This window comes from Oncorhynchus gorbuscha, linkage group LG23 (assembly GCF_021184085.1).
Source record: "Oncorhynchus gorbuscha isolate QuinsamMale2020 ecotype Even-year linkage group LG23, OgorEven_v1.0, whole genome shotgun sequence".
Lineage (NCBI taxonomy): Eukaryota > Metazoa > Chordata > Actinopteri > Salmoniformes > Salmonidae > Oncorhynchus > Oncorhynchus gorbuscha.
The window spans coordinates 15,093,648-15,112,370 of NC_060195.1; the positions used below are offsets into that span (position 1 = coordinate 15,093,648).

At 45.6% G+C, this 18,723-nt stretch overlaps 1 protein-coding gene across 2 annotated transcripts in view; it reads right to left on the minus strand.

Moving 5' to 3' along the window:
* LOC124011476 (transcription factor COE1-A-like) overlaps positions 1–18,723 on the minus strand; it is a 128,043-nt gene that overhangs the window by 21,737 nt on the left and 87,583 nt on the right. The gene's annotated exons all lie outside the window — the stretch shown is intronic.

Below are 18,723 nucleotides of genomic sequence, written 5' to 3' on the forward strand. Positions count from 1 at the left end.
GCGCGCTGGAGTTCCGGACCTTGGCTGGATGGTGGAATGACAGGGCCCTGATGGACCACTACCGGCCGAAGGCTGCTAGCTTGTCTCTCCCTCAATGAACTCATATACATGTCGATCCGACAATCTGCTAGCTTCCCGTGAGCGTTCAGAAAGGGTCTTGTCAGTTCCACCTCCTGGCCCTCCCGCTCCCATACCTATGGAGTTAGGGGGGGCCGCATCGAGGGTACCGGAGGAGGAAGCTCCTCCTGCACCAGTGCTGGACGGGTGCTGGAGGAGCCCGTCTGGGAGTCGAGAGGGCAGGCAGAACACTTCTCGGTCACCCCAGGTGAGTCAGCACCAAACTCACCCAGAGCTCTCTGTTGGTCACATGTTTGTATTAAAAAAAGTTCTGAGTTTTCTCCCTCGCTCCAGCAATAAGGCGCTAGTCGATTCAGGCACAGCTGGGAACCTTATGGATCGCGGACTCGTCCGTAAGCCGGGGATTCCGCTGGTGCCGATAGATCCACCCTTCCCTGTGCACTCCTTAGATAGCCAACCGTTAGGGTCAGGGCTGGTCAGGGAGGCCACGGTTCCACTGGACATGGTAATGCAGGGGGATCATAGGGAGCGGATTAGTCTATTCCCTATCGATTCACCTGCGTTTCCAGTGGTGCTGGGGGTTCCCTGGATGGCCAGTCACAATCCCAGGATTTCATGGAAACAGGTGGCTCTCCAGGAGTGGACAGAGGAGTGTTCAGGTAGGTGTATGGGAGTTTCCATCGGTGCCACGTCGGTGGAGAGTCCAGAGCAGGTTTCCACTGTGCACATTCCCACTGAGTATGCCGAGTTGGCTATCGCCTTCTGTAAGATGAGGGCAACTAAATTACCACCTCATCGACAGGGGGATTGCACGATAGACCTTCAGGTAAACACTGCACTTCCCAGGAGTCATGTGTACCCATTGTCATAGGAGGAGACGTTGGCTATGGAGACATATGTCACTGAATCTCTGGGACAGGGGTACATTCGGCCCTCCACGTCACCCGTCTCGAGTTTCTTTTTTTGTGAAAAAAAAGGAGGGAGGTCTGCGTCTGTGCATTGATTATCGAGGTCTAAATTCGATCACAGTGGGGTTTAGTTACCCGCTACCTCTAATCGCTGCGGCAGTAGAATCATTTCATGGAGCACGTTTTTTCACGAAACTGGACTTCAGGAGCATTTATAATCTGGTGCATATTCGGGAGGGAGACGAGTGGAAAACTGCGTTTAGTACCACATCTGGCCATTATGAGTACCTCATCATGCAGTATGGGTTAAAGAATGCTTCAGCCATCTTGCAATCCTTTGTACACGAGATTCTCAGGGATCTGCATGGGCAGGGTGTGGTGGTGTATATTGATGATATCCTGATCTATTCTGCCACACGCGCGCCGTGCATGTGTCTCTGGTGCGCAAGGTGCTTGGGCGACTGCTGGAGGATGACCTATACGTTAATGCTGATAAATGTGTGTTCTCCAAACAAGCCGTCTCCTTCCTGAGTTATCGCATTTCCACCTCGGGGGGTGGTGATGGAGTGTGACCGCGTTAAGGCTGTACGAAATTAGCCAACACCGACCACGGTAAAAGAGGTGCAGCGGTTTTTAGGGTCTGCCAATTACTACCGGAGGTTTATCCGGGGTTTTGGTCAGGTGACGGCTCCCATTACCTCACTGCTGAAGGGGGGGCGGCGCGTTTACGGTGGTCAGCAGAAGTGGACAGAGCTTTCAATCTTTTGAAGGCGCTGTTTTTCTGATGCTCCCGTGTTGGCGCATCCGGACCCCTATTTGGCGTTCATAGTGGAGGTGGACGCGTCCGAGGCTGGGGTTGGAGCCGTGCTATCCCAGCGCTCGGGCACGCCACCGAAGCTCCGCCCTTGCGCTTTCTTTTCGAAGAAGCTCGGGCCGGCGGAGCGAAACTATGATGTGGGGGACCGGGAGTTGTTAGCTGTGGCAAAGGCCCTGAAGGTGTGGAGGCACTGACTTGAGGGGGCCAAGCACCCTTTCCTCATCTGGACTGACCACCGTAATCTGGAGTATATCGGGGCAGCGAGGAGACTGAATCCTCGTCAGGCAAGGTGGGCCATGTTTTTCAACAGATTTAGGTTTACTATCTCGTATAGACCAGGTTCCCTCAACACAAAGGCCGACGCGCTGTCCCGGCTCTATGACACAGAGGATCGGCCCATCGATCCTACTCCCATCGGTCCTACTCCCAGGTGGACGCGGACATTGAGCGGGAGTTAAGGTTGGAACCTATGCCTCTACAATGTCCTACATGCTTAAGTACGTACCGCTTGGTGTCCGTGATCAATTGATTCAGTGGGCTCACAGGCTACCCTCTTCGGGTCATCCTGGTGTGACGAGGACAGTGCGCCGTCTTAGGGGGAAGTACTGGTGGCCCACCTTAGTTAAGGACTTGAGGTTCTATGTCTCTTCCTGTTCGGTGTACGCTCAGAGTAAGGCTCCTAGGCACCTGCCTAGAGGGAAGTTACAGCCCCTCCCTGTTCCACAATGGCCGTGGTCTCATCTGTCGGTTGTCTTTCTTACCGATCTTCCCCCGTCTCAGGGGAACACCACGATCCTGGTTGTTGTGGATCGATTTTCTAAGTTCTGCCGTCTCCTCCCATTGCCCGGTCTTCCTACGGCCCTACAGACTGCGGGGGCCCTATCCCTATTTACCCACGTCTTCCGGCACTACGGGGTGCCTGAGGACATCGTTTCTGATCGGGGACCCCAGTTCACGTCCCGAATGTGGAGGGTGTTTATGGAGCGTCTGGGAGTCTCAGTCAGCCTGATCTCGGGTTATCACCCTGAGAGTAATGGGCAGGTGGAGCGAGTGAACCAGGAGGTGGGTAGGTTTCTGACATTGAGGGGTCCCCGGCGTACACAGTACGTGCTGTTCTGGACTCTAGACGCCGGGTGAGGGGCCTGCAGTACCTCGTGGACTGGGAGGGGTACTGTCCGGAGGAGAGGTGCTGGGTAATGGTGGGGGACATCTTGGATCCATTAATGTTGAGGGATTTCCATCGCCTCCATCCGGATCGCCCTACGCCTCGCCTTCCCGGTTTTGACCTTTTCTGTCTGCCCTGAGCCTGCCTGACATCCTGTACCTTTGCCACATCTACCTGGATTATGGTGTTCGTCAAAAGGCATGTGGGAGACTCCACAAGCATATGGAAGAAGGTACTTTGATCAGACGAGACTAAAATTGAGCTTTTATGCCATCAAGGAAAACTATATATCTGGTGCAAACCCACACCTCTCATCACCCCGAGAAAATCATCCACCATGCTGCCACCACCATGCGGTGGGGATATTTTTCATCGGCAGGAACTAAATAAATTATGGATGGCGCTAAATACAGGGAAGTTCTTGAGGGTGACATGTTTCAGTCTTCCCGAGATTTGAGACTGGGACGGAGGTTCACCATCCAGCAGGACAATGACCCTAAGCATATTGCTAAAGCAACGCTTGACTGGGGAAACATTTAAATGTCTTGGAATGGCCTAGTCAAAGCCCAGACCTCAATCCAATTGAGAATCTGTGGTATGACTTACAGATTGCTGTACACCAGCGGAACCCATCCTACTTGAAAGAGCTGGAGCAGTTTTGCCTTGAAGAATGGGCAAAAATCCCAGTGGCTAGATGTGCCAAGCTTATGTAAACATGCCCCAAGATACTTACAGCTGTAATTGCTGCCAAACGTGGTTCTACAAAGTATTGAGTTTAGGGGGGTGAATAGTTATGCACGCTCAAGTTTTCTGTTTTTTTTGTCTTATTTCTTGTTTCACAATAAAAATATTTTTCATCTTCAAAATGGTAGGCATGTTGTGTAAATCAAATGATACAAACCCCCCAAAAATCAATTTTAATTCCAGGTTGTAAGGCAACAAAATAGGAAAAATGCCAAAGGGAGTGAATAGTTTCGCAAGCCACTGTACAATAAAGTGTCTGAGTGTGGATCATCTCCCTCTCTCTCTCATTATCTCTGTCTCTATCATGGTACTTACTCTCTGTTTATTATCTATGCATAGTCACCTTAATAACTCTACCTACATGTATATATTACCTCAACTAACCGGTGCCCCGCACATTGACTCTGTACCGGTACCCCCTGTATATAGCCCCCACATTGACTCTGTACCGGTACCCCCTGTATATAGCCTCCACATTGACTCTGTTCTGGTACCCCTGTATATAGCCTCCACATTGACTCTGTACTGGTACCCCTGTATATAGCCTCCACATTGACTCTGTACCAGTACCCCCTGTATATAGCCTCCACATTGACTCTGTACCAGTACCCCCTGTATAAAGTCTCCACATTGACTCTGTACTGTTACACCCTGTATATAGTCTCCACATTGACTCTGTACTGTTACACCCTGTATATAGTCTCCACATTGACTCTGTACTGTTACACCCTGTATATAGCCTCCACAGTGACTCTGTACCGGTACACCCTGTATATATCCTCCACATTGACTCTGTACCGGTACCCCCTGTATATAGCCTCCACATAGACTCTGTACTGGTACCCCCTTTATATAGTCTCCACATTGACTCTGTACCAGAGTGAACATTGAATTCGACGCATGTGACAAGCAAAATTTGATTTGATATGATTCTCTCTTTCTCCCTCCCCATCTCATTTTGCTGTTTCCATTTTACACAATGATATGGACAGAGAGAAGTAAAACATATGTCATATGAGGAGAGCGTTTGACCTCGGCATAGGCAAATGGGAGCCTGGGGAGATAAACTGAGAAAAGAGGGAGATGAGACCAAGACTAGGGCAGAGTGAAACATCAGTACAGGCCAGCTGGTAAGGATATGAATCACGCCAAAACAATGAGAAAACCACATCTTTAAATATTACAGAGAAATAACAGTAGACATCATTTTGACTACTATGAACCCTTTAAGTCGTAAGTAGGATTCAGACTAGGATTAGTCCTGTGTGCTTATTACACTAACCAGCTCAGGGTCTATGGTTTTTCACAAGATATTATGACGCAGGATATGTTAGAAAATAACCTTTTAGATATGAAAAGCTACGTAGATAGAGGGCAAGATAGAGGGAGAGAAAGAGAGGGCAAGATAGAGAGGGAGAGAGAGAGGGCAAGATAGAGAGAGAGAGGGCAAGATAGAGAGAGAGGGCAAGATAGAGAGAGAGGGCAAGATAGAGAGAGAGGGCAAGATAGAGAGAGGGAGGGCAAGACAGACAGAAAGAGAGAGAGAGAGAGAGAGAGAGAGAGAGAGAGAGAGAGAGAGAGAGAGAGAGAGAGAGAGAGCAAGACAGACAGAGAGAGAGAGAGAGAGAGAGAGAGAGAGAGGGCAAGACAGACAGAGAGAGAGAGAGAGAGAGAGAGAGAGAGAGAGAGAGAGAGAGAGAGAGAGAGAGAGAGAGAGAGAGAGAGATAGGACAAGAGAGAGAGAGAGAGAGAGGGCAAGACAGACAGACAGAGAGAGAGATAGATAGGGCAAGAGAGAGAGAGAGAGAGAGAGAGAGAGAGAGATAGAGATAAGACCCAATCCTAACCAGTAAACATGAAAATATCATTAACTTTATAATCAGCCACTGTTCGGATTCACCTCCCAATCAACTCGATCAGCTCCATCATTAGGATCAATACACATGGAAGCTTCATGAAGCCACATCCACACCAACATCCACAACGCTTCATATTTAACTGGAATAGAGGGTAGGATATGAGTTAGGGAGGGAGGAGGAAGAGGAGGAGAGGGGAGAGTATGTTAGGGAGGGGGAGGAGGAAATGGGAGAGTATGAGTTAGGGAGGGGGAGGGAGGAGGGGGAGAGTACGTATGCGTTAGGGAGGGGGAGGAGGAGGGGGAGAGTATGTATGAGTTAGGGAGGGGGAGGAGGAGCGGGGGTAGTATGTATGAGTTAGGGAGGGGGAGGAGGAGCGGGGGAGTATGTATGAGTTAGGGAGGGGGAGGAGGAGCGGGGAGAGTATGTAAGCGAGGGTAAGAGGACAAATGGATGAAGGTTTGGACAGCCAGTGATCTATCTTCCTGTATTATGAGGGAGGAACAGGGACACCTGTTCTGATTCTCTCACCCCTTTTCTCTCTCTCTCTCTCTCTCTCTCTCTCTCTCTGTCCTCTCTCTCTCTCTCTCTCTCTCTCTCTCTCTCTCTCTCTCTCTCTCTCTCTCTCTCTCTCTCTCTCTCTGTCCCTCTCTCTCTCTCTCTCTCTCTCTCTCTTTCTCTCTCTCTCTCTCTCTCTCTCTCTCTCTCTCTCTCTCTCTCTCTCTCTCTCTCTCTCTCTCAATACCTTCATACGCCATTCTCTTCTCCCTCTCCCTCCCTCCCTCCCTCCCTCCCTCCCTCCCTCCCTCCCTCCCTCCCTCCCTCCCCCTCCCTCCCTCCCTCCCTCCCTCCCTCCCTCCCTCCCTCCCTCCCTCCCTCCCTCCCTCCCTCCCTCCCTCCCTCCCTCTGTTCTCCAGTGTTCAGGTGGGATCTCATGATAGCTGGCTAAGGATCGATTCAGCCACTGGAGGTTCAATAGTATTACTGCTTCATTCTTCACACACACAAACTCACTCACACACACTGACCCTTCCCCCCCAACCTAAATCAATTCCATACAATCTTGTTTTGATCCATTTCTCCGGTGATTGAGTTTATTTGGAGGATCAGACAGACTAAATTACACATCACTTGAACATGTCAGGAGGATGAAAGGTCAGGAAATTCAGACCCATAGAATGGATCACTTCTTTTTTAGAAAGGAAAGCCTGTCTATCTATCTATTTAAACAGATGCTTGAGAATGTTTACCAATGAATGAATGTTTACCAATGAATGTTTACCAATGAATGTATATAAATATGACATTTCACTGTGATAATACCGAAAGTTCAACTAATCTAGGAATTAAGATTACAGCAAGATTACTAGACCTATAGCATACAATATTTTATAATCTAACCCATCATAAAAGTGCAAAATGGAAAATCCTATAATCAACATAAATCCAATACTGATCTTTAGGGTAGATTATAATGTGGTATTCCACCATCTGGACATTCCAATTCCTTCCTACCATTCCATTCCATTTAAACCCTGAATCTCATTTGAATATCCCCATAATATGGAGGTTGTTTAGGAACTGTGTCTGACTGTAGGGGGGGTTGGGGGGGGGGGGGTGGCGTACTCCCCATCTCTACCAGGAGAATCCAGAAGTTTTAATCAGACAGCAGACTCCACGGCAGCTCAATAACGGACTGAATTCACAAATGGGAAGGGAGAGAAAGTAATAGACCACCTCGCTACTGCACTCAACTGTTAGAGACAGACAGACAGACAGACAGACAGACAGACAGACAGACAGACAGACAGACAGACAGACAGACAGACAGACAGACAGACAGACAGACAGACAGACAGACAGACAGACAGACAGACAGACAGACAGACAGACAGACAGACAGACAGACAGACAGACAGACAGACAGACAGACAGACAGACAGACAGACAGACAGACAGACAGACAGACAGACAGACAGACAGACATTTCTTCCATTTCACAGTTCCTTCAGATATAAAAATGGCAAACAACTTCTGGCTCTTTCCACCCCTCTGTGGAATAGTAGTTAGATAGAACATAGAGAGAATGGGAGTTAAATGGCACACTATTCCCTATGTAGTGCACTACATTTAGCCAGGGCTCTATGGGCTTTATAAAGGGAGCCATTTGGGACACATTTAGAGTCTTTCAGGTTGTTAATATTCTGTTTCTATATTTTAGTTCTCCCTTCCCTGTCCTGTTCTAACAGCATCCTCAGCTTCCTGACTGATTACTGATGCTTCACACCTAATCAGTACTAGACCCAGAAATATTACTCTTAATGTGTCTGTCTGTCTGTCTGTCTGTCTGTCTGTCTGTCTGTCTGTCTGTCTGTCTGTCTGTCTGTCTGTCTGTCTGTCTGTCTGTCTGTCTGTCTGTCTGTCTGTCTGTCTGTCTGTCTGTCTGTCTGTCTGTCTGTCTGTCTGTCTGTCTGTCTGTCTGTCTGTCTGTCAGAGAGAGAGCATTGGTCTTTGTATGTGTGTACGTGCATGTGTGCGTGTGTGTGCGTACCCAAGTTTTAGCAACTACCCATAATGAGAATAGTATTGACGTATACACTGACTCGGTGACTGAGTTCATCAGGAAGTGCATAGAGAATGTTGTTCCCACTGTGAGGATTACAACTTATCCAAACTAGAAACCACGGATAGATGCCAGCAATCACGCAAAACTGAAAGCGCAAAGCACCACATTTATCCACGGCAAGGTGACTGGGAACATGGACATGTACAAACAGATATCCATAAACAATCAAACAGCCAAAACGACACTACAGAGACAAAGTGGAATCGCAATTCAACGGCTCAGACACAAGACACAGTACAGTGCCTTGCAAAAGTATTCATCCCCCTTGGCGTTTTTCCTATTTGTTGCATTACAACCTGTAATTTAAATATATTTTTATTTGGATTTCATGTAATGGACAAACAGAAAATAGTCCAAATTGGTGAAGTGAAATGAAATTAAATTACTTGTTCAAAAAATAAAAAATAAATCAAACAGAAAAGTGGTGCCTGCATATGTATTCAGCCCCTTTGAAACCCCTAAATAATATCTGGTGCAACCAATTACCTTCAGAAGTCACATAATTAGTCAAATAAAGTTCACCTGCGTGCAATCTATGTGTCACATGATCTGTCACATGATCGCAGTATATATAAACTTGTTCTGAAAGGCCCAAGAGTCTGCAACACCACTAAGCAATGAGCACCACCAAGCAAGCGGCACCATGAAGACCAAGGAGTTCTCCAAACAGGTCAGGGACAAAGTTTTGGAGAAGTACAGATCAGGGTTGGGTTCTAAAGAATTATCAGAAACTTTGAACATCCCACGGAGCACCATTAAATCCATTATTAAAACATAGAAAGAATAATGCACCACAACAAACCTGCCAAGAGAGGGCCGCCCACCAAAACTCACGGACCAGGCAAGGAGGGCATTAATCAGAGGCAACAAAGAGACCAATGATAACCCCGAAGGAGCTGCAAAGATCCACAGAGGAGATTGGAGTATCTGTCCATAGGACCACTTTAAGCCATACCCTCCACAGAGCTGGGCTTTCTGGAAGAATGGCCAGAAAAAAAGGCATTGCTTAATGAAAAAATTAAGCAAATACGTTTGGTGTTTGCCAAAAGGAGTGTGGGAGACTCCCCAAACATATGGAAGAAGGTACTCTGGTCAGATGAGATTCAAATTTACCTTTTTGGCCATCAAGGAAAACACTATATCTGGCGCAAACCCAACAACCCCCATCACCCCGAGAAAATCATCCCTACAGTGAAGCATGGTGGTGGCAGCATCATGCTGTGGGGATGTTTTTCATCGGCAGGGACTGGGAAACTGGTCAGAGTTGAAGGAATGATGGTTGGTACTAAATACAGGGAAATTCTTGAGGGTGACCTGTTTCAGTCTTCCCAAGATTTGAGACCGGGACGGAGGTTCACCATCCAGCAGGACAATGACCCTAAGCATACAGTACTGTTGAAGAAACTCTCATTTAAATGTCTTGGAATGGCCTAGTCAAAGCCCAGAACTCAATCCAATTGAGAATCTGTGCTATGACTTAAAGATTGCTGTACACCAGCGGAACCCATCTTACTTGAAGGAGCTGGATCAGTTTTGCTTGGAAGAATGGGCAAAAATCCCAGTGGCTAGCTGTAATTGCTGCAAGGGGTGGCTCTACAAAGTATCGACTTTAGCGGGGGTGAATAGTTATGCACACTCAAATGTTATTTTTTTTGTCTTATTTCTTGTTTGTTTACCATTAAAATATATTTTGCATCTTCAAGTGGTAGTAGGCATGTTGTATAAATCAAATAATACAAAACCCCCCAAAATACATTTTAATTCCAGGTTGTCAAGCAACAAAATAGGAAAAATGCCAAAGGGGGTCAATACTTTCATAAGGCACTGTATGTGGCAGAGACTCCAGCCCAACATGGATTCTAAAGGGAAAGCCACATTGCGGACACTGATGTCTCTCTCCCACGTCTTGCTCCCAGACAAGATAAACACCTTCTTCTCCCCGCTTAGATGAAAACACAGAGCCACCAACGCGGGCCATCGCTGCTCACAAGGATTGTAAAGTCTCGTTCTCTATAGCCGACGGAGTAAGACATTTAAGCCTGTTAACCCTCGCTAGGCTGTCAGCCCAGACGGCACCCAAGCCGCGTCAGAGCAGGTGAAGAGTTTATGGACATATTAAATCTCTCCCTATCCCAGACTGCTGTCCCCACTTGCTTCAAGATGTCCACCATTGTTCTTGTACCCAAGAATACGAAGGTAAATGAAGTAAATGACTAATACCCATAGCACTCATTTCTGTCATCATGAAGCACTAAGCTCACGGCCTTGGGTCTGAACCCTGCCTTATGCAACTGGGTCCTGGACTTCCTGATGGGTCGACCCCAGGTTCAAAAAGGTAGGCAACAACACCTCCACTACGTTAATCCTCAACACTGGGGGCCCCACAAGGGTGCGGGCTTAGGTCCTTCCTGTACTCCCTTTTCACTCATGACTGCGGGGCCACGCACGCCTCCAACTCAATCATCAGATTTGCTGACAACACCAATTACCAACAACGACGAGACAGCCTAGAGGGAGGAAATGAGGGCCCTGACGTGGTTTTGCCAGGAAAATAACCTCTCCCTCAACATCAACAAATACTGCCCCCTGTCACCAAGAAGTTAAGAATGAGAACGTGCAAAGCATGGTAGAGTGCCAGGTGGTAGCCAGCTTGTAACAGTGACTAACTTCAGTGACCAACTTCAGGGCAGGGCGGAAGCCGGCTAGTGGTGACTATTTAACAGTCTGATGGCCTGGAGATATAAGCTGGTTTTAGTCTCTCGGTCCCAGCTTTGATGCACCAGTACTGTCTCTGTCTTTTAAATGGTAGCAGGGTGAACAGGCCATGTCTGGCTGAGGACCTTGATGATCTTCTTGGCCTTCAGGTGACACACAGCGTGCTGTAGATGTCAGTACACTTGCTAAAACTGTTTGAATCATGTCTGTGAGTATAACAGAACCTATTTAGCAGGCGAAACCCCAAGGACAAACTATACAGATTTTGTTTTGAGGTCACTCTCTTTTCAATCAGTTTTGATTGGGAATCCAGATTTCTAAGAGACCTTCTTCCAGTTTCTATCGCTTCCACTGGATGTCAACAGTCTTTAGAAATTGGTTGAGGTTTTCCTTTTGTGTAATGAAGAAGTACGGCCATCTTGAACGAGGGTAACTTGAAGTGTAATGTTAGATGGAGGCGAGTGACCAGAAAGCTAGCTGCAGTTTGTTTTCCTCCTGTATTGAACACAGATCATCCCGTCTTCAATTTGATCAATTATTTACGTAAACAAATACAAAGTTGTAAGTTTGAAATGTTTTGGCAAACTTTACAGGTAACTTTTGAGATATTTTGTAGTCATGTTGCGCAAGTTGGAACGGGTGTTTTTCTGGATCAAATGCACCAAATAAATTGACATTTTGCATATATATCGACGGAAATAATCGAACAAAAGGGCCATTTGTGATGTTTATGGGACACATTGGAGTGCCAACAAAAGAAGCTCGTCAAAGGTAAGGCATGAATTATATTTTTATTTCTGTGTTTTGTGTCGCGCCTGCAGGATTGAAATATGCTTCTCTCTCTTTGTTGACGGAGGTGCTATCCTCAGATAATATTATAGTTTGCTTTTGCCGAAAAGCATTTTTGAAATCTGAATCTTGGCTTGGATTCACAACAAGTGTAACTTTAATTTTCTATCTTGCATGTGTGATTTCATGGAAGTTAGATTTTTATAGTAATTTATTTAAATTTGGAGCTCTGCATTTTCACTGGCTTTTGGCCAGGTGGGACGCTAGCGTGCCACATATCCCAGAGAGGTTAATGCATTTGAGCAAATCAGTTGTGTTGTGACAAGGTAGGGGGGTATACAAAAGATAGCCCTATTTGGTAAAAGACCAAGTCCATATTATGGCAAGAACATCTCAAATAAGCAAAGAGAAATGACAGTTCATCATTACTTTAAGACATGAAGGTCAGTCAATATGGAACATTTCTAGAACTTTTAAAGTTTCTTCAAGTGCAGTCACAAAAACAATCAAGCGCTATGATGAAACTGGGTCTCATGAGGACTGCCACAGGAAAGGAACACCCAGAGTTACTTCTGCTGCAGAAGACAAGTTCATTAGAATTAATTGCACCTCAGATTGCAGCCCAAATAAATACTTCACAGAGTTCAAGTAACATCAACTGTACAGAGGAGACTGCGTGAATCTGGCCTTCATGGTCGAATTGCTGCAAAGAAACCACTACTAAAGGACAACGATAATAAGAAGAGACTTGCATGGGCCAAGAAACACAAGCAATGGACATTTGACCGGTGGAAATCTGTCGTTTGGTCTGATGAGTCAAAATTTTAGATTTTTGGTTCCAACATCTGTGTCTTGAGATGCAGAGTAAGTGAACAGATGATCTCTGTATGTGTTGTTCCCACCGTGAAGCATGGAGGAGGAGGTGTGAAAGGCACACTTAACCATCATGGCTACCACGTCATTCTGCAACTATATGCCATCCCATCTGGTTTGCGCTTAGTGAGACTATCATTTGTTTTTCAACAGGATAATGACCCAAAAAACACCTCCAGGCTGTGTAAGGGCTATTTGACCAAGAAGGAGAGTGATGGAGTGCTGCATCAGATGACCTGGCCTCCACAATCACCCGACCTCAACCCAATTGATATGGTTTAGGATGAGTTGGACCACAGAGTGAAGGAAAAGCAGTGCTCAGCATATGTGGGAATTCCTTCAAGACTGTTGGAAAAGCATTCATGAAGCTGGTTGAGAGAATGACAAGAGTGCCAAGCTGTCATCAAGGCAAAAGGTGGCTACTTTGAAGAATCTCAAATATAAAACATATTTTGATTTGTTTAATCAAAATCAAATCAAATCAAATGTATTTATATAGCCCTTTGTACATCAGCTGATATCTCAAAGTGCTGTACAGAAACCCAGCCTAAAACCCCAAACAGCAAGCAATGCAGGTGTAGAAGCACGGTGGCTAGGAAAAACTCACTAGAAAGGCCAAAACCTAGGAAGAAACCTAGAGAGGATCCAGGCTATGAGGGAGTTTACCACTTTTTTGGTTACTACATGATTCCATATGTGTTATTTCATAGTTTTGATGTTTTCACTATTATTCTATAATGTAGAAAATAGTCAAAATAAAGAAAAACCCTTGAATGAGTTGGTGAGTCCAAACTTTTGACTGGTACTGTTTATGCAGTATATTTATATTCCGGAATATGACATTGCTCGTTCTGATATTTCATAACTTATTTCCTTTCATATCTGGGGATTTGTGTGTCAGGTTTTGTATTGTTAAGTACCACTGTTAGACCTAGAAACATAAGCATTTCGCTGCACCTGCGATAATATCTGCTAAATATGTGTACGCGACCAATACCATTATGTTCGATTTATATGTGCTCCATCTGCAGGGTCTTTTAATATCAGCAGTGATACGCGGTTGCTAAGCGAGGTGGCGACTGCATTCTGAAGAGGAAAGGATTGACTTCTGAACGAGAGATGTTCATCATCATGCACCTCCAACATGCATCCCAAATGGCATCCTATTACCTATATAGAGGATTACTTTTAATCAGGACCCATAGGGCTCATGTCAAAAGGATTGCACTATACAGGATGCCATTTGGGACACAACCCAATCTACAGCCAGAAGCCTGCCAGCACTTCACAGCTCTTTACAGCCCCTAACAGACCTCACAGGATTACAGCATTACATCTCTGCCTGGAGGAAGGGCTTGGAGCTTCTTTGATGAATGGTGATACATGTAAATGGACTTGAGAGAGGGAATGAGAGAAAAGCAGGCTGAATAAAAACAGCTTTACATGTGAAAATACACCCAGTTTCCTTTTCTCTACCCACTTCCCTGTTCTGTGTGTGTGTGTGTATGTGTGTGTGTGTGTGTGTGTGTGTGTGTGTGTGTGTGTGTGTGTGTGTGTGTGTGTGTGTGTGTGTGTGTGTGTGTGTGTGTGTGTGTGTGTGTGTGTGTGTGTGTGTGTGTGTGTGTGTGTGTGTGTGTGTGTGTGTGTGTGTGTGTGTGTGTGTGTGTTAGGTCGTGGCCAAAAGTTTTGACAATGACACAATTATATATTTTCACATAGTCTGCTGCCTCAGTTTGTATGATGGCAATTTGCATATACTCCAGAATGTTATGAAGAGTGATCAGATGAATTGCAATTAATTCCAAAGTCCCTCTTTGCCATAAAATCTAACTGAGCCGACCCCCAAAAAATGATACTGCCCTTCAGCCCTGACACAAAAGGACCAGCTGACATCATGTCAGTGATGATCTCGTTAACACAGGTATGAGTGTTGACGAGGACAAGGCTGGAGATCACTCTGTCATGCTGATTGAGTTCAAACAAAAGTCTGGAAGCATCAAAAGGAGGGTGGTGCTTGGAATCATTGTTCTTCCTCTGTCAATCATGGTTACCTGCAAGGAAAGACGTGCTGTCATCATTGCTTTGCTTCGCAGGCAAGGATATTGCTGCCAGTAAGATTGCACCTAAATCAACCATTTATCAGATCATCAAGAACTTCAAGGAGAGTGATTCAATTGTTGTGAAGAAGGCTTCAGGGTACCCAAGAAAGTCCAGCATGCGCCAGGACCGTCTCCTAAAGTTGATTCAGCTGCGGGATCGGGGCACCACCAGTACAGAGCTTGCTCAGGAATGGCAGCAGGCAGGTGTGAGTGCATCTGCATGCACAGTGAGACAAAGACTTTTGGAGGATGGCCTGGTGTCAAGAAGGGCAGCAAAGAAGCCACTTCTCTCCAGGAAAAACATCAGGGACAAACTGATATTCTGCAGAAGGTACAGGGATTGGACTGCTGAGGACTGGGGTAAAGTCAATTTCTCTGATGAATCCCCTTTCTGATTGTTTGGGGCATCCGGAAAAAAGCTTGTCCGGAGAAGACAAGGTGAGCGCTACCATCAGTCCTGTGTCATGCCAACAGTAAAGCATCCTGAGACCATTCATGTGTGGGGTTGCTTCTCAGCCAAGAGAGTGGGCTCACTCACAATTTTGCCCGAAAGAACACAGCCATGAATAAAGAATGGTACCGACACATCCTCCGAGAGCAACTTCTCCCAACCATCCAGGAACAGTTTGGTGATGAACAATGCATTTTCCAGCATGATGGAGCACCTTGCCATAAGGCAAAAGTGATAACTAAGTGGCCCGGGGAACAAAACATCAATATTTTGGTTCCATGGCCAGGAAACCCCTCAGACCTTAATCCCATTGACAACTTGTGGTCAATCCTCAAGAGGCGGGTGGAGAAACAAAATCCCACAAATTCTGACAAACTCCAAGATTTGATTATGCAAGAATGGGCTGCCATCAGTCAGGATGTGGCCCAGAGGTTAATTGACAGAATGCCAGGGCAGATTGCAGAGTTCTTGAAAAAGAAGGGTCAACACTGCAAATATTGACTCTGCATCAAATTCATGTAATTGTCAATAAAAGCCTTTGACACGTATGAAATGTTTGTAATTATATTTCAGTATCCATAGTAACATCTGACACAAATATCTAAAGACACTGAAGCAGCAAACTTTGTGGAAATTAATATTTGTGTCATTTTCAAAACTTTTGGCCACGACTGTACAGTATGTGTTTCTGTGTGTGTATGTGTGTGTGTGTTTATTCCAGTAGTAGCAGTAGTATTGTGTGTGATGAATTAATTAGGTCTGTGAGCAGGCAGCATGTGGTTCCTCTCCCCAACACAAGTTGATTAGTGATACCAGCTGTCCCCCGTGTGTGTGTGAATGTGTATGTGTGTGTGTGCATGTCAATGTGCCATGCCCTTGCCAGCTGCCAAGCCACACCATGCCAGTACTATATGATTACCCACTGGCACTAAACCCAGACTGGAGCCAACCACCAGCCAGGAGGCCAAGATGGCCGACCATGGTAATCCCATAGTCCCTTCTACCATCCCCACTCCTCTCCCATCCCTCTCCTCTCTCCCCCTCTCCTTTCATTGCTCCTCACTCCCCTCTCTCCCCACTCCTCTCCCATCCCTCTCCTCTCTCCCCCTCTCCTTTCATTGCTCCTCACTCCCCTCTCTCCCCACTCCTCTCCCATCCCTCTCCTCTCTCCCCCTCTCCTTTCATTGCTCCTCACTCCCCTCTCTCCCCACTCCTCTCCCATCCCTCTCCTCTCTCCCCCTCTCCTTTCATTGCTCCTCACTCCCCTCTCTCCCCACTCCTCTCCCATCCCTCTCCTCTCTCCCCCTCTCCTTTCATTGCTCCTCACTCCCCTCTCTCCCCACTCCTCTCCCATCCCTCTCCTCTCTCCCCCTCTCCTTTCATTGCTCCTCACTCCCCTCTCTCCCCACTCCTCTCCCATCCCTCTCCTCTCTCCCCCTCTCCTTTCATTGCTCCTCACTCCCCTCTCTCCCCACTCCTCTCCCATCCCTCTCCTCTCTCCCCCTCTCCTTTCATTGCTCCTCACTCCCCTCTCTCCCCACTCCTCTCCCATCCCTCTCCTCTCTCCCCCTCTCCTTTCATTGCTCCTCACTCCCCTCTCTCCCCTCTCCTCTCCCATCCCTCTCCTCTCTCCCCTCTCCTTTCATTGCTCCTCACTCCCCTCTCTCCCCACTCCTCTCCCATCCCTCTCCTCTCTCCCCCTCTCCTTTCATTGCTCCTCACTCCCCTCTCTCCCCACTCCTCTCCCATCCCTCTCCTCTCTCCCCCTCTCCTTTCATTGCTCCTCACTCCCCTCTCTCCACTCTCTCCTCTCATCCCCAGTTTATATGTTAATAAATTAAGGTGTATTTACCTGGGAATATGTAGCGTCAGGTGTGTTAAATTAAGATGTATTTACCTGGAAATATGTAGCGTCAGGTGTGTTAAATTAAGTTGTATTTACCTGGAAATATGTAGCGTCAGGTGTGTTATATTAAGGTGTATTTACCTGGAAATATGTAGCGTCAGGTGTGTTATATTAAGTTGTATTTACCTGGGAATATGTAGCGTCAGGTGCGTTAAATTAAGATGTATTTACCTGGAAATATGTAGCGTCAGGTGTGTTAAATTAAGTTGTATTTACCTGGGAATATGTAGCATCAGGTGTGTTATATTAAGGTGTATTTACCTGGAAATATGTAGCGTCAGGTGTGTTATATTAAGTTGTATTTACCTGGGAATATGTAGCGTCAGGTGTGTTAAATTAAGATGTATTTACCTGGACCTGGAAATATGTAGCGTCAGGTGTGTTAAATTAAGTTGTATTTACCTGGAAATATGTAGCGTCAGGTGTGTTATATTAAGGTGTATTTACCTGGAAATATGTAGCGTCAGGTGTGTTATATTAAGTTGTATTTACCTGGGAATATGTAGCGTCAGGTGTGTTAAATTAAGATGTATTTACCTGGAAATATGTAGCGTCAGGTGTGTTAAATTAAGTTGTATTTACCTGGGAATATGTAGCGTCAGGTGTGTTATATTAAGGTGTATTTACCTGGAAATATGTAGCGTCAGGTATGTTATATTAAGTTGTATTTACCTTTGTATATGTAGCGTCAGGTGTGTTATATTAAGGTGTATTTACCTGGGAATATGTAGCGTCAGGTGTGTTATATTAAGTTGTATTTACCTGGGAATATGTAGCGTCAGGTGTGTTATATTAAGGTGTATTTACCTGTGTATATGAAGCGTCCAGGTGTGTTATATTAAGTTGTATTTATCTGTGTATATGAAGCGTCAGGTGTGTTATATTAAGGTGTATTTACCTGTGTATATGAAGCGTCAGGTGTGTTATATTAAGGTGTATTTACCTGTGTATATGAAGCGTCCAGGTGTGTTATATTAAGGTGTATTTACCTGTGTATATGAAGCGTCAGGTGTGTTATATTAAGGTGTATTTACCTGTGTATATGAAGCGTCAGGTGTGTTATATTAAGGTGTATTTACCTGTGTATATGAAGCGTCAGGTGTGTTATATTAAGGTGTATTTACCTGTGTATATGAAGCGTCCAGGTGTGTTATATTAAGTTGTATTTACCTGTGTATATGAAGCGTCAGGTGTGTTATATTAAGGTGTATTTACCTGTGTATATGAAGCGTCAGGTGTGTTATATTAAGGTGTATTTACCTGTGTATATGAAGCGTCCAGGTGTGTTATATTAAGGTGTATTTACCTGTGTATATGAAGCGTCAGGTGTGTTGTATTAAGGTGTATTTACCTGTGTATATGTAGCGTCAGGTGTGTTATATTAAGGTGTATTTACCTGGAAATATGTAGGGTCAGGTGTGTTATATTAAGTTGTATTTACCTGGGAATATGTAGCGTCAGGTGCGTTAAATTAAGATGTATTTACCTGGAAATATGTAGCGTCAGGTGTGTTAAATTAAGTTGTATTTACCTGGGAATATGTAGCGTCAGGTGTGTTATATTAAGGTGTATTTACCTGGAAATATGTAGCGTCAGGTGTGTTATATTAAGGTGTATTTACCTGTGTATATGAAGCGTCCAGGTGTGTTATATTAAGGTGTATTTACCTGTGTATATGAAGCGTCCAGGTGTGTTA